The following is a 19,107-nucleotide window of genomic DNA, read 5'->3' as shown; positions in this document are numbered from 1 at the left end:
CCTTCCTCTCCCGTTTTCTCTCTCCGTGTGTGTCTTTGTCTCTCGATTCAAACAGTGTCGTTGGGTGGTCTCTAGAAGAGATGTTGATCCTGGGTCCACATTCCAGAGAATGAAAAAAGGAAAAAAACAAATATTAGACTACTCGCGCGATGAGATGCAATGCAACCAAGACTCGAGTAAGTGAGAAACAAATGAATCACTTACAGAAATCTTCTGATGCACAAAAATGTAAGATAGATATACACTAACAGAATAAAAAAATGACCGAGGATCTGAATAAGTAACTCTTCTCTATTTTAATATGCTCCTTTTTTGAGAAAATGAACTCTACTAACAGATTAAAATTTACTTAAATCCTTGGGAAAAACAAAAAAATGCAAAAAAGAAAAAAGGACAAAAAAAGTATATGATTTCAAAAAATATAGAAGAAAAAAACACATAGCGAGGGTGAAGGCATTTCATGGGGGGAGTTTCCCCCTTTTGACCAAGCAAAAAAGTTCTAGTTGCGAAAAAATGTTTGTAGAAAAAGACATGTAGTTTCTTCTCGACGCCGCAACCTCCGACAAAACAAAGCCCCACCTCCGACCAAGTTAGAAGATAAAGCAGTTTCATGTCCTGGTGTGGGACATGCAACTGGACCTCCTCTCTTTCTTTGTCGCCCTATCTAAGAAAACAAAGACCCCTAGTTGCAACTAAGTTGGAAGACGCTAAGTTATGACCATGCTAGAAAGACATGTGGGTTGCATGAGTTTATTTGGACATGCAATGCAGTTGCGACCAAGCTAGAAGACATGTAGTTGCGTGCTTAGTGTGGGACATGCAACTGGGGCCCCCATGTCTCTCGACGCCGCGCCCTTCTGACAAGGAAAAATCCCTCTAGTTGCGACCAAGCTAGAAGAAGTGCAGTTGCGTGCCTGGTGTGGGACATGCAATTGGGGCCCCCATGTCTCTCGACGCTGCGCCCTTCTGACAAGAAAAAATCCTCTCTAGTTGCGAACAAACTAGAAGACATGAAATTGTGTGCCTAGTGTGGGGCGTGCAACTAGGGCCACCCGTGTCTCTCGACGCCACAACCCTTCTGACAAGAAAAAATCCCTCTAGTTGCGAACAAACTAGAAGACGTGCAGTTGCATGCCTGGTGTGGGACATGCAACTAGGCCCCATGTCTCTCGGTGTTGCCCCATTCGACGAAACAAAAAGGTACCCCCCCCCTCCCTGAGCTGGGACCAGAAAACTAGAAGCCGCCCCTCGAGCAACCAACAAAAAATGGAAGTCAAGTTGTGACCAAGCTAGAAGACATGAAGTTGCGTGCCTAGTATGGGACATGCAACTAGCCCCCCATGTCTCTTGATCCCGCCCCCTCCGACAAAACAAAGCTCCTCCTAGTTGCGAACAAACCAGAAGACGTGCAATTGCGTGCTTGGTGTGGGACATGCAACTGGGCCCGATGTCTCTCAATGCCACCTCATTCGACAAAGCAAAAAGATACCCCCACCCCCCGGGTTGCGACCTAAAAACTAGAAGCCGCCCCTCCGAGAAAGCACAAAAAAATGGAAAGTAAAGTTGCGACCAAGCTTGAAGACATGCAGTTGCGAGCCTAGTGTGGGACATGCAACTGCCCCCCCCCCCCATGTCTCTCGATGCCTCGCCCTTCTTACCAGAAAAAATCCCTCTAGTTGTGAACAAACTAGAAGACATGCAATTGCGTGCCTGGTGTGGGACATGCAACTGGGCCCGAAGTCTCTCGATGCCGCCCCATTCGACAAAACAAAAGGTACCCCCCCCCCCCCCCCCCCCCCCCCGAGTTGGAACCTAAAACTAGAAGCTGCCCCTCCGACAAAGCACAAAAAATGGAAAAGTCAAAAGTTGCGACCAAGCTAGAAGACGTGCAATTGTGTGCCTAGTGTGGGACATGCAATTGGGGCCCACGTGTCTCTCGACTCCGCGCCCTTCTGACAAGAAAAAATCCCTCTAGTTGCGAACAAAACTAGAAGACGTGCAGTTGCGTGCCTGGTGTGGGACATGCAACTGGGCCCGAAGTCTCTCAATGCCGCCCCATTTGACAAAACAAAAAGGTAACCCCCCTCCCCGAGCTTGGATTAGAAAACTAGAAGTCGCTCCTCCGACAAAGGACAAACTAACAAAAAATGGGAGTCAAGTTGCGACCAAGCTAGAAAGACATGCAGTTGCGTGCCTGGTGTGGGACATGCAACTGGGCCCGAAGTCTCTCGATGCCGCCCCATTTGACAAAAAAGGTACCCCCACGCCCCTGAGTTGCGAACTAAAACTAGAAGCCGCCCCTCCGAAAAGCAAAAAAATAGAAAAGTCAAGTTGCGACCAAGCTAGAAGACATGCAGTTGCGTGCCTAGTGTGGGACATGCAACTGGGGCCCCCATGTCTCTCGAGGCCGCGCCCTTCTGACAAGAAAAAATCCCTCTAGTTGCGAACAAACTAGAAGACATGCAGTTGCATGCCTGGTGTGGGACATGCAACTAGGCCCCGTGTCTCTCGACGCCGCCCCATTCAGAAAACTAGAAGCCGCCCCTTGGGCAACCAACAAAATGGAAGTCAAGTTGCGACCAAGCTAGAAGACATGCAGTTGCGTGCCTAGTGTGGGACATGCAACTGGGGGACCCCGTGTCTCTCGACGCCGCGCCCTTCTGACAAGAAAAAATCACTCTAGTTGCGAACAAACTAGAAGACATGCAGTTGCGTGCCTAGTGTGGGACATGCAACTAGGCCCCGTGTCTCTCGACACCGCCCCATTCAGAAAACTAGAAGTCGCCCCTCGGGCAACCAACAAAATGGAAGTCGAGTTGCGACCAAGCTAGAAGACACGCAGTTGCGTGCCTAGTGTGGGACATGCAACTCAGGCCCCGTGTCTCTCGACGCCATGCCCTTCTGATAAGAAAAAATCCCACTAGTTGCGAACAAACTAGAAGACGTGCAGTTGCGTGCCTGCTGTGGGACATGCAACTAGGCCCCATGTCTCTTGATGTTGCCCCATTCGAAAAAACAAAAAGGCGCCCCCCTCCCTGAGCTGGGACTAGAAAACTAGAAGCCGCCCCTCGGGCAACCAACAAAAAAATGGAAGTCAAGTTGTGACCAAGCTGGAAGAGATGCAGTTGCGTGCCTAGTGTGGGACATACAACTAGGCCCCCATGTCTCTCGATGCCGCCCCCCCTCCAACAAAACAAAGCTCCTCCCTAGTTGCAAACAAACTAGAAGACATGCAGTTCCGTGCCTGGTGTGGGACATGCAACTGGGCCCGATGTCTCTCGATGCCGCCTCATTCGACAAACACAAAAAAGGTACCCCCCCCCCACCCCCGGTTGCGACATAAAAACTAGTAGCCGCCCCTCCGACAAAAGCACAAAAAATGGGAAAGTAAAGTTGTGACCCAGCTAGAAGACATGCAGTTGCATGACTAGTGTGGGACATGCAACTGGGGCCCCCATGTCTCTCGACGCCGCGCCCTTCTGACAAGAAAAAAACCTCTAGTTACGAACAAAAGTAGAGAAGACGTGCAGTTGCGTGCCTGGTGTGGGACATGCAACTGGGCCCGAAGTTCTCTCGATGCCGCCCCATTCGACAAAACAGAAAGGTACCCCCCCCCTCCCCCGAGCTGGGACTAGAAAACTAGAAGTCGCCCCTCCGACAAACCAACAAACTGGAAGTCAAGTTGCAGCCAAGCTAGAATACATGCAGTTGCATGCCTGGTGTGGGACATGCAACTGGGCCCCATGTCTCTCGACGCCGCCCCATTCGACAAAACAAAAGGTACCCTCGCCCCTCGAGTTGCGACCTAAAAACTAGAAGCCGCCCCTCCGACAAAAGCACAAAAAAATGAGAAAAGTCAAGTTGCGACCAAGCTATAAGACATGCAGTTGTGTGCCTAGTGTGGGACATGCAATTGGGTCCCCCCATGTCTCTCGATGTCGTGCCCTTCTGACAAGAAAAAATCCCTCTAGTTGCGAATAAACTAGAAGACATGCAATTGCGTGCCTGGTGTGGGACATGCAACTAGGCCCCATGTCTCTCAACGCCGCCCCATTCGACAAAACAAAAAGGTACGCCCCCCTCCCCGAGTTGGGACCAGAAAACTAGAAGTCGCCCCTCCGGCAACCAACAAAATGGGAGTCGAGTTGCGACCAAGCTAGAAGACATGCAATTGCATGCCTAGTGTAGCACATGCAACTAGCCCCCGTGTCTCTCGACGCCGCCCCTCCGACAAAACAAAGCCCCTTCCTAGTTGTGAACAAAACTAGAAGACATACAGTTGCATGCTTGGGGGTGGTACATGCAACTGGTTCCCCATGTCTCTCGGCGCCGCCCCATTCGACAAAACAAAAGGTACCCCCACTCACCGAGTTGCGACCGAAAAACTTGAAGCCGCCCCTCAGACAAAAGCACAAAAAAATGGAGAAGGTCGAGTTGCGACCAACCTAGAAAGACATGCAGTACTACTCTACTATGTCAACAACAAAGGACATGACAGATTAGGGAGGGATTCTTCAACAGTAGATTTTATTTGATCCACAAAATTCCTTCGGCTACACACACATGCTCCATTCGACATGTGCTATTGTGGCACATGCAACTAGCCCCCATGTCTCTCGACACCTCCCCCTCCGACAAAACAAAGCCCCTCCTAGTTGCGAACAACCTAGAAGACATGTTGTTGCGTGCCTGGTGTGGGACATGCAATTGGGCCCCATGTCTCTCGATGCCCGCCCCATTCGACAAAACCAAAGGTACCCTCACCCCTCCCCCCCCCCCCCCGCCCCACCCAAACTAGAAGCCACCCCTCCGACAAAGCACAAAAAAATGGAAAAGTCAAAGTTGCGACCAAGCTAGAAGACATACAGTTGCGTGTCCTAGTGTGGGATATGCAACTCGGGCCCCATGTCTCTTCGACGTCGCGCCCTTTCGACAAGAAAAAATCCCTCTAGTTGCGACCAAGCTAGAAGACATGTAGTTGCATGCCTGGTGTGGGACATGCAACTGGGCCCCATGTCTGTTGACGCCATCCCATTTGACAAAACAAAGGTACCTTCCCCCCTCCCCGAATTGGGACCAGGAAACTAGAAGGTGCCCCTCCGGTAACCAACAAAAATGGAAGTCAGGTTGCAGCCCAGTTAGAAGACATGCAGTTGCGTGCCTGGTGTGGGACATGCAACTGGGGGCCCCATGTCTCTCGACGCCGCGCCATTCTGACAAAAAATCCCTCTAGTTGCGAACAAAAACTAGAAAGACATGCAGTTGCGTGCCTGGTGTGGGACATGCAACTAGGCCCCATGTCTCTCAATGCCACCACATTCGACAAAACAAAAATGGTACCCCCCCCCTCCCCGAGTTGGGACCAGAAAACTAGAAGTTGCCCCTCCGGCAAACCAACAAACTGGAAGTCAAGTTGCAGCCAAGCTAGAATACATGCAGTTGCGTGCCTGGTGTGGGACATGCAACTAGGCCCCATGTCTCTCGACGCCGCCCCATTTGACAAAACAAAAGGTACCCCCGCCCCTCGAGTTGCGACCTAAAAACTAGAAGCCGCCTCTCCGACAAAAGCACAACAAAATGGGAGAAGTCAAGTTGTGACCAAGCTATAAGACATGTAGTTGCGTGCCTATGTGTGGGACATGCAACTAGGCCCCCATGTTTCTCGCCGCCGTGCCCACCGACAAGACAAAAGGCCTTCCTAGTTCTGACCAAGCTAGAAGACATGCAGTTGTGTGCCCATTGTGGGACATGCAACTAGCCCCCCGTGTCTCTTGGCGTCGGCCCCTCCGACAAAAAAGCCCCTCCTAGTTGCGACCAAAAGCTAGAAGACATGCGGTTGCATGACTAGTGTGGTACATGCAACTGGGCCCCCTTATCTCTCGACGCCGCCCCCGTTCGACAAAACAAAAGGTACCCCCACCCCCTCGAGTTGCGACCTAAAAACTAGAAGCTGCCCCTTCGACAAAAGCACAAAAAATGGAAAAAAGTCAAGTTGCGACCAAGCTAGAAGACATGCAGTCGCGTGCCTAGTGTGGGACATGTAACTGGGGTCTCTCGATGTCGCGCCCTTGTGACAAGAAAAAATCCCTCTAGTTGCGAGCAAACTAGAAGACATGCAGTTGCGTGCCTGGTGTGGGACATGCAACTAGGCCCCATGTCTCTCGACGCCACTCCATTCGACAAAACAAAAAGGTACCCCCCCCCGGTCCCCGAGTTGGGACCAAAAAACTAGAAGCCGCCCTTCCGACAACCAACAAAATGGAAGTCGAGTTGCGACCAAGCTAGAAGACATGCAGTTGCGTGCCTAGTATGGCACATGCAACTAGCCCCCCATGTCTCTTGACACCGCCCCCTCCGACAAAACAAAGCCCCTCCTAGTTGCGACCAAAAGCTAGAAGACATGCAGTTGCGTTCCTGGTGTGGACATGCAACTGGGCCCCCCATGTCTCTCGATGCCGCGCCCTTCTGACAAGAAAAAATCCCTCTAGTTGCGAGCAAACTAGAAGACATGCAGTTGCGTGCCTGGTGTGGGACATGCAACTAGGCCCATGTCTCTCATCGCCGCCCCATTCGACAAAACAAAAAGGTAACCCTCCCCCTCCCCCGAATTGGGACCAAAAAAACTAGAAGCCGCCCTTCTGGCAACCAACAAAATGGAAGTCGAGTTGCGATCAGGCTAGAAGACATGCAGTTGCGTGCCTAGTGTGGAACATGCAACTAGCCCCCATGTCTCTCCACACCGCCCCCTCTGACAAAAACAAAAGCCCCTCCTAGTTGCGACCAAGCTATAAAGACATGCAGTTGCGTGCCTAGTGTGGGACATGCAACTGGGCCCCCCCATGTCTCTCGACGCCGTGCCCACCGACAAGACAAAAAGCCTCCTAGTTCCGACCAAGATAGAAGACATGAAGTTGCATGCCTATTGTGGGACATGCAACTAGCGCCCGTGTCTCTTGACGCCGCCCCCTCCGACAAAACAAAAGGTACCCCCTCCCCGAGTTGGTATCAGAAAACAAGAAAGCAACCCCTCCGACAAAACAAAAAGGTGCCCCCCCTCCTCCCCGCGTTGCGACCAAGAAAACAAATGTCCCCTCCCCCTAGTTGCGAGCAATGTAGAAAAGACATGAAAGTTTTACGTGCCCTAGTGCAGAACATGTAAATTGGGGGGCATGTCTTTCGACGCCGCCCCCTCCAACAAAACAAAGGTCTCCCACCCCCTAGTTGCGACAAAAAAACTGGGCTCCCTTGTCTCTACGCCGCCCACCTTCGACAAGACAAAAAGTCCCCTAGTAATCATTTTAGAAAAAAGACATGCAAGCAAAAATAGATCGCGCACAGGCTTAAAAAATCAATAAAGTTCAATTAAAAACACATAAGCTGGTTGGATAGAATGGAAAAAAATGACATGTATAGAGGAAGTCTGGTGTCCTTGAAACGAACACAGAAGCACACATTTTGACATTTAGAAAAAAAACATGTACACATAAATTAAAAAGTATATGTATGGTTACTGAGAAAATCAACAAAAAAAACTTAGGTGAAAACTTGAATATAATGTAGAAAAGGGTCCCCATCATATGTTATTCAAGCCGCATTGTTCGGTGGACACATAAGAAAACGGAAACTACACTGACAGGTTCAGCATGGCATAAAAATGAAAAAAAGGTTCGTCATACAGACTTCGACACAAAAAATATATAGAAATACCCAAAAGATGAGTATTATAGACGCAGTTCTGCTTGTCATCAGTTGCTGTGGCTGGTGCCTAGCCAAGCTTCTTCAAGATAACCAGGACATGGACATCATCCCTCTCGCTGCTCTTGAAGCCAATAAGAACAGCTGTGTTGACTTTGAGTCCTCTGCTAGCTGCGAAGTCTTTCCACTTCTTGCTGTCAAACACAATGCGGCCATCATCAGCAGTTTTGTATGAGATTTTTTTGAATCTCCCACCATCCACAGAAATACCAACAACCCCCTGTTTTTCAAACAGCGTGGCAGCAGCAACTTTCTTGGGTATTTTCTATCAAAAAAACACAAACATACACAGAAAAATGAGTGTTTATATCAAAAACAATCAAATTTTTCTTTGGTCTTTGAATAATTTAAAAAACAGCTAAAAACAATTCACATTTTTTTTGCTTTGAAAAGAGTGTACTAGAAAAAAAACTGAACATGAATACATGTTCAAAACATGCTTGCAGATACTAAAAACTCCTAAAAAAATCTTATATTTTTTACTTATGCAATTTTTGGTTTCAGAATCCATATTACCCTGCCCCTTCTCTTTCAAGGAATCATATTTGCATTATGTGTTCACATATATATGCCTGTAGCATACCATACAAAAAAAGAAAAAAGGAAGAAAAAGAGATACATACCATCATGCCCAAGCAAATGTTTGTCCTTGTGAGGCGGTGAACAAAAGCAAACCCGATGAAATCATCACTAAGAGGTAGCAGCCCTTGTAGCTGAAAATCCTCTCTCTCATTAAGCAGAAGCCCCCTAGTGCGAACAATGCCTTCACCATCATCACTTGAACCTCCTCCATCCTCATTATCTGAGTCTGAATCTTCAATGGCATCACCCTCCTCCATAGGTTGTTCATCTTCGGAGCCGTTGCCCACTTGGAACCACAAAATAGATGCCATAGGCGAAGGTTGATCCAGGAAGAACACCACCATGTGACTCTTGCCCAGCTTGTTGTCTTCATAGAACTTCCTCCAACCTCTCCCATACATAGCGCTCTTTCTGTGACCCTTGTAACACTTTACAGTGTATGCCTGTTGGTTTGCCACAATCGTCACCTTCTCTCCTATCATATTGTTGAAACGGGCCCTTTCATTGCAGGGCACAACCTGATTTGAACAAAAAAACCAAAAAAGCTAGGAGTGATGTCAAGGCAAAAAGTTATGACAAAATTGTGATGACATTAGTACAAAAGGTTAGGAGTGAGTTACCCCTGCATTCTTGAACTCCTCCCATGCAAACATGTTGAAACCGCTTCCCTCAGTCTCATACTTGCAATGGTTGAAACAAACTCCACAAACCCCCTGTACACATCCAAAAAAAGAAAAGCAAAAAATAAAATAAAAATAAATTAGAATGGATAACTCACTAGAAACACTTTACAGTGTCATTCTTTGACCTCGGAAACATATATATACTCACAATGTATTCATACAGCTTTATTGACTGCGAAAAAGCCCAAAAACCATGCTTACCCGATGGTACAACCAAAACAAAAGGTACTTCTGCTGTAAAAAGACTAGTGGTTCAAGTTTCGGGAAAAGAGAAGAAACGAAAGTATTGCTGTACATGTGGTTACTATTACTCTTCTAAAAAAAGGAATTACAAACAAAAAATAGTTTCGAATAGCTTCACACAGGGTCCGTTCAGGTTCCTGAAATTAAAAACTGCCCCCCAAAAATGACAAAAATCTTGCTTTTTAATACGTTTTTGTGACTAAATTAATTCAAAAAACGATGCTAATCTAGGCTAAGATATTTCACTTTTTGCTACTCGACAGATCAGAGAATACTCCTGTGATGGTCATGAGTTTAACCTCTGAAACTAAAATGTACCTACATAGAAAAATGGTGGTGCTACTAGTACTACTTCCAGTATATAAACAAAAAAGATACTAATCACTATTATAGCTACTAGGCTTTATTACTAGTTCTAATCAGTGCCGCAGAAGTACTCTGGGAGCGATTCTCTGCTTGAAACTACTATCAAAAAGTTGATACAAAAACAAAATAAACATGCCACTCCTAAATAGATAAGTTCAGTAAATCATTTATCATTTGATTCCAGAGAAAAATAAAAATATTAAACATGCTACTGATTCATAGGGTTTCAACAAAAAATAAAAAATAAAACATGCTACAGCTAAATGATAGGTTCCATAATCATCCTCTTGTTTTCCCAGAGAAAAAATGGTATCAGCATCCTACTGATTCAAAAAAAGGTTTCAGCAGAAGATCTGAAGATAAAAAATCACACACAAAAAAAGGGCGCCCCCCTACATACCAGTGCTTGAAGAAAAAAATGACACGAAAAATATGTCTAAAAAATCCTGGAGGCGATTATATGGTTGAAACTATTAATTTACACTCGATACAAACAAAAAACGACCCCAATCCCCCTCTAATCTAGTAGTGCCTCAAAGCCAGCCAGAGTGAGCGGCTGGATTTTCTAGTGCGTCAATGAGTAAGCAGCTACAATGGTTCTCCTGCCTGGTTCATTCTCTAAAAAGGGCATTTTTTACACAAACACAACAAACAAGTAGTGTTCATGGTGTCAGATATCAATACCCCGCCTATACTGTAATCACTAGTTCATGTGTTGTTAACAAATTTAGTGTCCAAATACAATTTATTTGCTAAAAATAAGCGTACAAAAAATGAATATGCATTCATGTACATCTCCAGCAGAACTTCGGACTAAAGAACTACAAATTACTTGGCTTTACATCTGAAGAAGCAGAAAAGTACTAGACTAACTGAATTTCATATGGAAAACGCCTAAAGTAACAGACATGAAAAGATGAGAAATCCTTCCGTTCCCTGCTTCTTCTTTTTGTCAAAAGGAGCCTCGTTGAAAAATTTCCATGCACAAGTTAAGTTGCTCTGTGTGTGCGCACACTTTGGTTAGAGTTGGGTTCACTTGGTGAAAACAATCAGATCTGTTTATCAGCTTTACAAAAAAACAGAGGTGCTTGAAACATGACAGCAGCTACTTCAAAAATCGCTCACAAGCTACTTCAAAAAAAAATGGCCACTTCATTTCCGATTAGACACATCGAAAACTGCCCAAGAAAAAGGGGATTCCTTCATTTCGGGGCAATGAGAAATTGGGCTCCGCTCGAGCAAAAATACTGGCACCTCAGTCGTTGCTCTAACATTGAACAAAAAAACATTGGCACCTTAGTCGTTACTCTAACATTTAAAACTAGTCTCTTGCGCTGGGATCTCTCTATGAATGATAATTTTGGCACACATAGGTGAAACCTAGAGAGAAAACTGAAGTAGGGGTGCTGCATTTTGGTGCGCAGACACACTGGTGGGGATTGATTTTCGTGTTCAATCTATTAGCTGCTTGAACAATAAGGACACGAGAAAAATAACTAAAAGAGTCGATTATAGAGTTGAAGCTATTAAACTTCGCAAACAACTACCCCTAACCTCTTCAGATCTGAGGTATATCACCAACAAAGAACAAAAACAAACAAAGAAACGAAAAAAGATGGAGAAAAAAGTAGGGGGAAACTCACTCTATCAGCAGCGCCCGCCATTTCTCTCTCGTTGAGCCTCTGTAGCACGCCGATCTTCAGAGCTCGGCCTCTCTTCTCCCCCCTGCAGCGTTCTTCGATTTGAGACTGAGAGAATGGGGAGAGACAATGAGTAAATGAGCTCTGACTGCTCGCTCCCCTCTGCTTAATAACCACGGACTGGTCGCTTCCCTTTCTCAAAAAAAAAGACTGGTCGCTTCCCCTTCTTCACTTTAATGCGGCCCAAAAAAACAAAAACACAGAAAAAAAAAAGAACGGGCACAGCCCAGCCCAGCCCATCAGCAGCGCTCGCTCTGGGAGGCGCGCATACAGCGGGAAAAAAACAAAGCGGGCCGGTCCATGCCTTAGACAGGGCGAAAACTAAGGACAAAGTGCCCCAGCGTGAATCTACAAGCAGCTGAAGATCGGACGGCTGGCCCATCCACTGAGACTTTACAAAGTCTCATTCTGACTGATTTTTAGCGTCTCCATTCAACAAATCGCATCACCACCACGCACGTAACCCCCAGTGCGTCACTTGTAAGGCTCTATACGAGCTCAGCCGTGCGTGGCAATGGAGATCGAATCCAACCCAAAGTATTGCAGAGTTATTAAAAGAGCATCATCCGAGGAGGACCGGCTGAGTGGCCTCCCCGACGACGTCCTCCACTCGATCGTCGGCCGGGTCCCCCTCAAACAAGCCGTCTGCACCAGCGCCCTCTCCACGCGGTGGGCATGCCTGTGGCTCCACGCGCTCGCCGCCTCCGCCGTCCTCGACTTCACCGACAGCGACTTCGTCCGCGGCCAGTCCCCAGAGCAGATCGTGGCCACGGTGAACCGCTGCCTCGAGGTACACGGCGCGGCGCCCATCGATGTGTTCCGCATGGCGTTGTCCCCGTTCGACGCGTTTGGGTGGGACGTCGTCCGGTGGGCCGCGACCGCCTTGGGGAGAGGCGCCAGGGAGGTGGGGGTGGACCTGGCGCAGCACGCCAACGGCCGCGGGGTTCTAGAGTTTCCCGGGGACCTCTTCCAGGCCGAGAGCTCCCTGGCGGTGCTCAGCTTCGGCCGGTGCAGCCTCCGCGACGTCCAGCCCGGCGCGGCGGGGCTCGCCGGCCTGACATCGCTCTCCCTCAACCAAGTCGACGTCACCGACGATGCTCTCCGGGACGTGGTGTCCGGGTGCCGGCTGCTCGAGTTTCTGAGCCTGAAGAGCTGCCACCTCCTCGTGTACGTGAGGGTCGCCGGCGAGAGGCTGCGGGGCCTGCAGATCGTGCGCTGCCTGGCAATGCGCCACCTGCAGGTGGCCGCGCCCGTGCTGGAGTCTGTTGCCTACCACGGCGACGTCCTCATCTGGAGAGAGGACGAGCCGTCCGGCGTGGAGTTCGTTGGCCCAGGCGGCAGGACCGATGCCAGGCCGGAGCTAAAGGACGCGTACCTGACCCACATCGGCTATGCCGAATACGACGAAGTAATTCACGAGTTCGCCTACTCAGGCTTCCTGGATCAGGTCTCGCATGCCAAGATTTTGACACTTTGTTCCGTGGGCATGCTGGTACGATATTCAAACTTGTTCTTGCCTAGGAAACAGTTAGGTGATTAACTGACGGTGTCCTTTATACGATCAGCATATGGAAGAAGAGCGACTGTTCTTTGAGGCCAGTGTGGATATATACCCCGAACCTCAAAGAGCTGCAGCTGCTTGTGGACTCCATGGGCGACGACGATGTTACTCACATCTCCGTATTCTTTGAGGTCTTCGAGGCGCCGCTCCTCGAGCGCCTCTTTATCCGGGTAAGCATCCTGATACATGACCATTCCAACCTAACTTCCCATGGCGTGCGATCCTAACGAGCTAGCGGCTCCGCCGATCGAACTTGCAGTTGCCAGACGCGCGCGGCGGCACGGCGGCGACAGGCGAGGGCGCGGATATCGTTCTCGAGTACGAGATCACTCTCGACCACCTGACGTTCCTCAAGGTGGTGAACTTCCCAGGGAGGAGGCGCGAGCTGCGGCTGCTAAGGTTTGTCCTGCGCAGGGCTCCTGTCCTCGAGCTGTCGAGCAGCTGGTGCTCGTCACCCCGGAAGACGTGGGGACTCCGGGAGACCATGAACACCAGGACAACGTCCGCCTGCTCCTTAAGGTCGTCCAAGAGCATGTGTCAGAGATCAGCAAGGCGTGGCTCTGGCAGGAGCCCCGCGTCACCGTGTGCCGGCCGAGGGAGGACGACAGCCGGAGCCCTGCACACACCAAGTACTACCACCATGACCAGGCGTAGTTCAACTACAGCTAATTAAGGGACCGGCTACATACAAGTCGACTGATTTTGTATGTTGGGTCAGTCATTTTTTTTTGCACCATAGGAGATGAAAACAATGCCGGTATCGAGAGCGGATTATCCACCATGCACAGGATATTTCATGCATGTTTTGGCCCCATGGTCGGGTTGTGTGTCGGTGTAAATAGTACCAGGTCAACCGCATGCCCCACCTCTCCCTTTATAACTCTATACCAGAAATATCTTCCCTCTTATTTCTTTCTATGTAAATAATTTAGATGCCTGATATCTTGTGAAACAAAAGTGTGCTTTATATTCTATTTGGACAAATATGTTTATTCTGACGAGACATTCAAAACAAGATCAATATTGAATATATTATTAAAACTGTTTTTTTACAAATATATTCAAGAGTGGTCTTCTTTTAAAGTCCTAATCCGAAGGAACGCAAATATGGAAACATATTGTAAATCAAAATTTTGATTCAAAAGATAAAATGGATTCTAACATTAAAATCATATGAAAAAGTATGAGTTAGTGAGAGGAGAGAGGTCATATGAAAAAGGGAGGCTACACTATGGGCAAAAATGACTGGTTGATGTGACGCATTTAACATGCATGAACACGAATCTCCAACATAGATGATCGACGCTCAATACATGCATGGTAGATATGTTTTTCTCCAAAGGTATCCCTATGGCAACGCTATGCCTAGCTGGGTGCAGGCAATTGTTGGGCCTGGGCATGACATGCATGGATAATGGATGGGTCACACGTACATCACATTAACAGTTTGGCTTTTTAGGTATGATGGATATGAGTACGTACATGAAAAATAAAAGCACACACGTTTGTATAAGTCTTTAGTGATGGTATAGACATAAAAAAAATCAAAAAAAATGTATGTGTGCCACATTGGTATTGCCTTTTAAGAAGAAGAAAAAATTGCAAACAATTTTACACTCAAATTGCACTTTTTGTAATACACAACGAATAAACATATACTAGTGCAATTTTCACAACCTAGTATAATTTACACACATATTATAGTATTTGAGTGTATACCAGCCCTTTATGAAGAAATAAAATATAAAAATAAAAACAAAAAACAAAATAGTAAAATTTCTACGTAAGAATGAAACCCTTTAAGAAGAAAGGAAATAAAAAACAACAAAATAATGAAGTTTTCTAGGGAAGAATAAACCATTAAGAAGACAGAAAATAAAAATAAAAAAACAAAATCATTAATTTTTTTATGGAACAATGGAACCATTTAAGAAGAAAGGAAATAAAAAGTAAAATAAAACAAAAATAATGAAGTTGTCCAGGAAAAGTTGAAACCCTTTAAAAAGAAAGAAAATAAAAAATTTGCATACAGGCTTGCCCTGAAATTGCACATTTTGTAATATGCAAAAAAAGCATATACTGTACAACTTTTGCTCTCTACTATAATTTACAAAACAATGGTGCATCGTACTTGCGTGTATACTTACTTACAAACATAGAAAAAACATATTCTGAGAAGAAATGAAGTACAGTGGCATTGGCACTACTCTTAAGAAAAAATAAAGTGAAAAAAGGAAATAGTAATAAAATTTACACATTAATTGCACTTTCTAGTATATGTTGGAATAAACAAATAATAGTGAAATTTACATTAAAAGGAAGTTTTTAAGCAAGGAATGAATTAGTGGCATTGGTATTAACCTTAAAAAAGGAATGAAATAAAAACTAAAACATAATAAAAAATAAAGTTTTTCTAGTAGAAAATGAATTAGTGACATTGGTATTACTCTTAAGAAGAAAGGAAATTAAAAGAACTTGCACACAACTTTGAGTGAAATTGCACCTTTTGTAATATGCAACGAATACAGGTAAATAATGCAACTTCCATAATATAGTATAATTTGCACACATATTATGTAGTACTTGCGTGCATACATATACAAAAAAATATTAATGGATTTTTTAAAAATAATGAATTAGCAAAAATTTAGCACAAAAAATAGCATTGGTATTGCCCTTAAAAAAGAAAGAAAATAATAAAATTTCCAAACAATTAGCACAAAAATGCACTTCTCATAATATATAGAATAAACATATAAGAGTGATGTTTCCGTACTCTGATGTAATTTGTACATGTAGTACTTGCATGTATACATTTACACACACTCAACATATGAAAATAAACGTAAATAAATAAAAAAAACTCAACGGAAAAATAAAAAATAGAAACCAAAAGCAAACAAGAAAATAAAAGCAAACACAAGGAGGAAAAAGCATACACACACTAAAATTGGGATGCATTTCATCCATGCATGTGCGTGCAAGAGCCACGAAGTGGACATGCATGCATGCATGAAGTCGTATCGTGCACTCAGCAAGGATAGGCAAAAAAATCAATTGAACAAGTAACGGAGTCAGTCGAATCTCCTACACATGTATCACAAAGCATTTTGAATCAACGGCCGCAAATTTGACTGACTGAATTTAATAATTCAGTCGCCTGACATATAGCTAACGTGGCTAATTAATTAGGTCCAACACCCCATTCGTTGTAGAAGTCCCGTTGCAACAATTAATAAGCACATCTCGAATGGACACCAATACCTTTAGGCTGGTCATAATGGGGAGTAATTTAAACTAGTGTCATGCATAGGACATAATAGTAGTATTTTAGATGGCTTTATTTATTAGCTTGTAGACTCATCTTGTCTTGAAAAACACTATGTTACAGTAACATATTATGTTACCACCTCTCATTAATTACTTGCCACATAAGCATAAATTTCTTGAAGTGCGCTATGTTACTAGCTAAATTACCCCCACTATGACTAGCCTTACGGACACGTCCAGGCAAATAGGGAGACGGCCATCAAACACTATGCGCCAAGTGTTGCCGACTTCATTCCACATGTATATTTAGATTAATAGCGATTTTTAGCATATGTAAATAAGTGCAAACATATGTAATCACAACCAAAAAAGCGCCAGATGTTTATATGATTTTTTTACATGCGGTCAATCTTAAAAATTGCCAGTTTGGCTGTCTGTGCAAAAATCCTTATTGTTTTTGCCTTTCATACCAGTTGTCTATGCCAAGTTCTTCACTATGCGGCCGACTCCTTCAAATTGGACGCCAAACGCTTCAACATCCTGGTGCACAGTAGGCTTGCACGATCTTTCTTGCATCGGGTTCCCAAGTACAGACATCTTTGTGGTCAACATCTTGGTGCCCTCCAAAGTGGCTGTGAGCTCAACATTTTTCTCTTGAAGCTTGACCATCTTCTCTTGCGCTATGATGAACTTTTCAAACCTCTCAGCCTTCTTTTCTTCCTTCACATCATTGCACTCGATGCATGTCTCCTTCTTCTTCACCATGATAATCACGAACCTCTTTCTCATCTTGGTTGCCGCCCTTTCTCGCTTCTCCTTCTCCTTCTCTCACTTCCTCCTCGGTTCCTAGCCATCCTTTTTTGTTGGAGCAAGCCTTTTTTTGGATCACCATTTTTGCCTACATCGGTCATGATGACAGTCTTGACGAAACTGAAAACGACATTGAACCACTTGGGGTTGCGCATTGAACTTCAGCCAACAATGCATGAAGAGGATGCACTACAAGGTCGGGGGCACTAATGAAAGCCAGATGCACATTGTTGCAAGACTAGTCAAGGTTGTCACATGTCTGACGTGCGATGCTGCAAGGACGACCTCCCACTTCTACAAGTTCTATGTGTGATAATGCAAGGTCACGCGTCTATGTTAAAAGAGGGACACACATCACTGCAAGACTAGGCGGGGATCTGCATGTCGGACATGGCGTGCAACATTGCAAGGCTGGTCCCCAGTAGCTACAAATTAGACGCGTGATGTTGCAGTGTCAGGAGGGAGGGGGTGCTCAAAGCAGGGCACATGCCACCATAAATTTGTGCCGACCCTAATGCATGCCATATGTGCGGCACCGCAAGGCTAATAACCAGATGTTGCAAGCCAGTCGACCATTGTTGCAAGCAAAAAGTATGTTGCTGCCAAAGTCAACTAGAACTGTTCTTTCACTAATGCAAGCTAGAGCAATGTGCTACAAAAGCTTGCCGTCATTGTTGTAAGGAGCATAATTTCTCGCACAAATCATGTAGGGAGGCATCTAAGTAGGTATGGAATCTTTATGGCAACATGTCGATATGTTGCGCAAAGGCAAACAGAGAAAGCTGCTGGGATCCGATGGTGAAGATTGTTGTCATTCAACGGTTAGTGAGCCGGCCAATATGTGCTTAGGATTTACAGGCTAACACCTAACAGACGCCTAAACATTTTGTGAATTGATGAAACGTCTTTTAGGGTACTGTGAATATTTTTATTTGATATCCATGAAACTATCTCACAAAACACTTGAACAGATGGAAAACATGAAAAATTAAAGAGTGGCTAAGTCAGTTGACTAAGACTCAACCAAGTCTCAATCAAGTGGCATAATATATACTGCCTCTACCGCGAATTGCTTGTCACTCAAATGGGTCTATCTTTCATTAAAATAGTGCTAGATACATCCATTTGAGCGACAAGTAATTTTGGGATAGAGTAAGTATGAAATAAAAAGAAGAAAATAAAATAAAATTTTGAATGAATCTCCACGCAAGACTTCACGAACATAGCACCGATTGAGACATAAGCAAGTCTCAGTCGACTGATATTTAGCAACACCGAAAGCCAAAAAAAAGGAAAATAAGTTAAAATTTTGATTTTTTAACTTATAATTAAAAAACAACAAGACGTATAAAAAGGAAAAAGACGAAAAAAGAATCTTCTGGAGACCAAAACTGGATCAGGCCAAGTACAAGCAATTTCCGATTTTTCTGCCAAAAAACCCAGTGACGTTCACCACGCGATTGACCCCAATCTTTTTTGTAAGATTAACTTTTTTTTTGTAAGAGATTGACCCCAATCTGATGTTTCCTGTTCGGCGCTTAACGTTCCCGTTACAGCGAGCGCCCACACCGGAGGTTTTTTCGTTGCTTGATGGGTCGGCCCACCTCAGCTCCGCTTTTGCATCTGTTTTAGCAAGCTTCCGAACTTTTTTTCCCGCTCTCTTTCTCGAAATCATTAATTAAAGAGTACTCGTTGCAAAAAGCACTCAATTTTCCCAAGTCGCGACAAGTGGTGTACATGCAGCGCGCCACTTGTCGTAACCTGGGAGTTTTTTCTTTTTTCGTAGATCCGTTTATTCAAAACGTTTTATCTCTTAAACTGTGCGTTCAAATCTCGAACCATTTTCATCGTTAGATTCTTCGCGTCGAGATCTTCAAAACTAGATCCCATGTTGATAGGTTTTGACGAACTTATTTTTTCACGAAAAAACCGGGCGAAAAAACCGGACCGGGAGCATGGTTTTTTTTCCTTTCCGAAAGAGGCACGTCCATGCCTCTCGCGAAATCACAACCGTGCCTTTCATGAAAGCAAAACCGTGACTCTCATGGAAGGAAAAAAAACAAAAAACATATTTTTTTTTGTTTCCAAGAGGCACGGCCGTGACTCTCGTGAAAGCACAACCGTGACTCTCGCGAAA

This window comes from Triticum urartu, chromosome 3, assembly GCF_003073215.2.
Source record: "Triticum urartu cultivar G1812 chromosome 3, Tu2.1, whole genome shotgun sequence".
Taxonomy (NCBI): Eukaryota; Viridiplantae; Streptophyta; class Magnoliopsida; order Poales; family Poaceae; genus Triticum; species Triticum urartu.
This window is presented reverse-complemented; position numbering follows the sequence as displayed.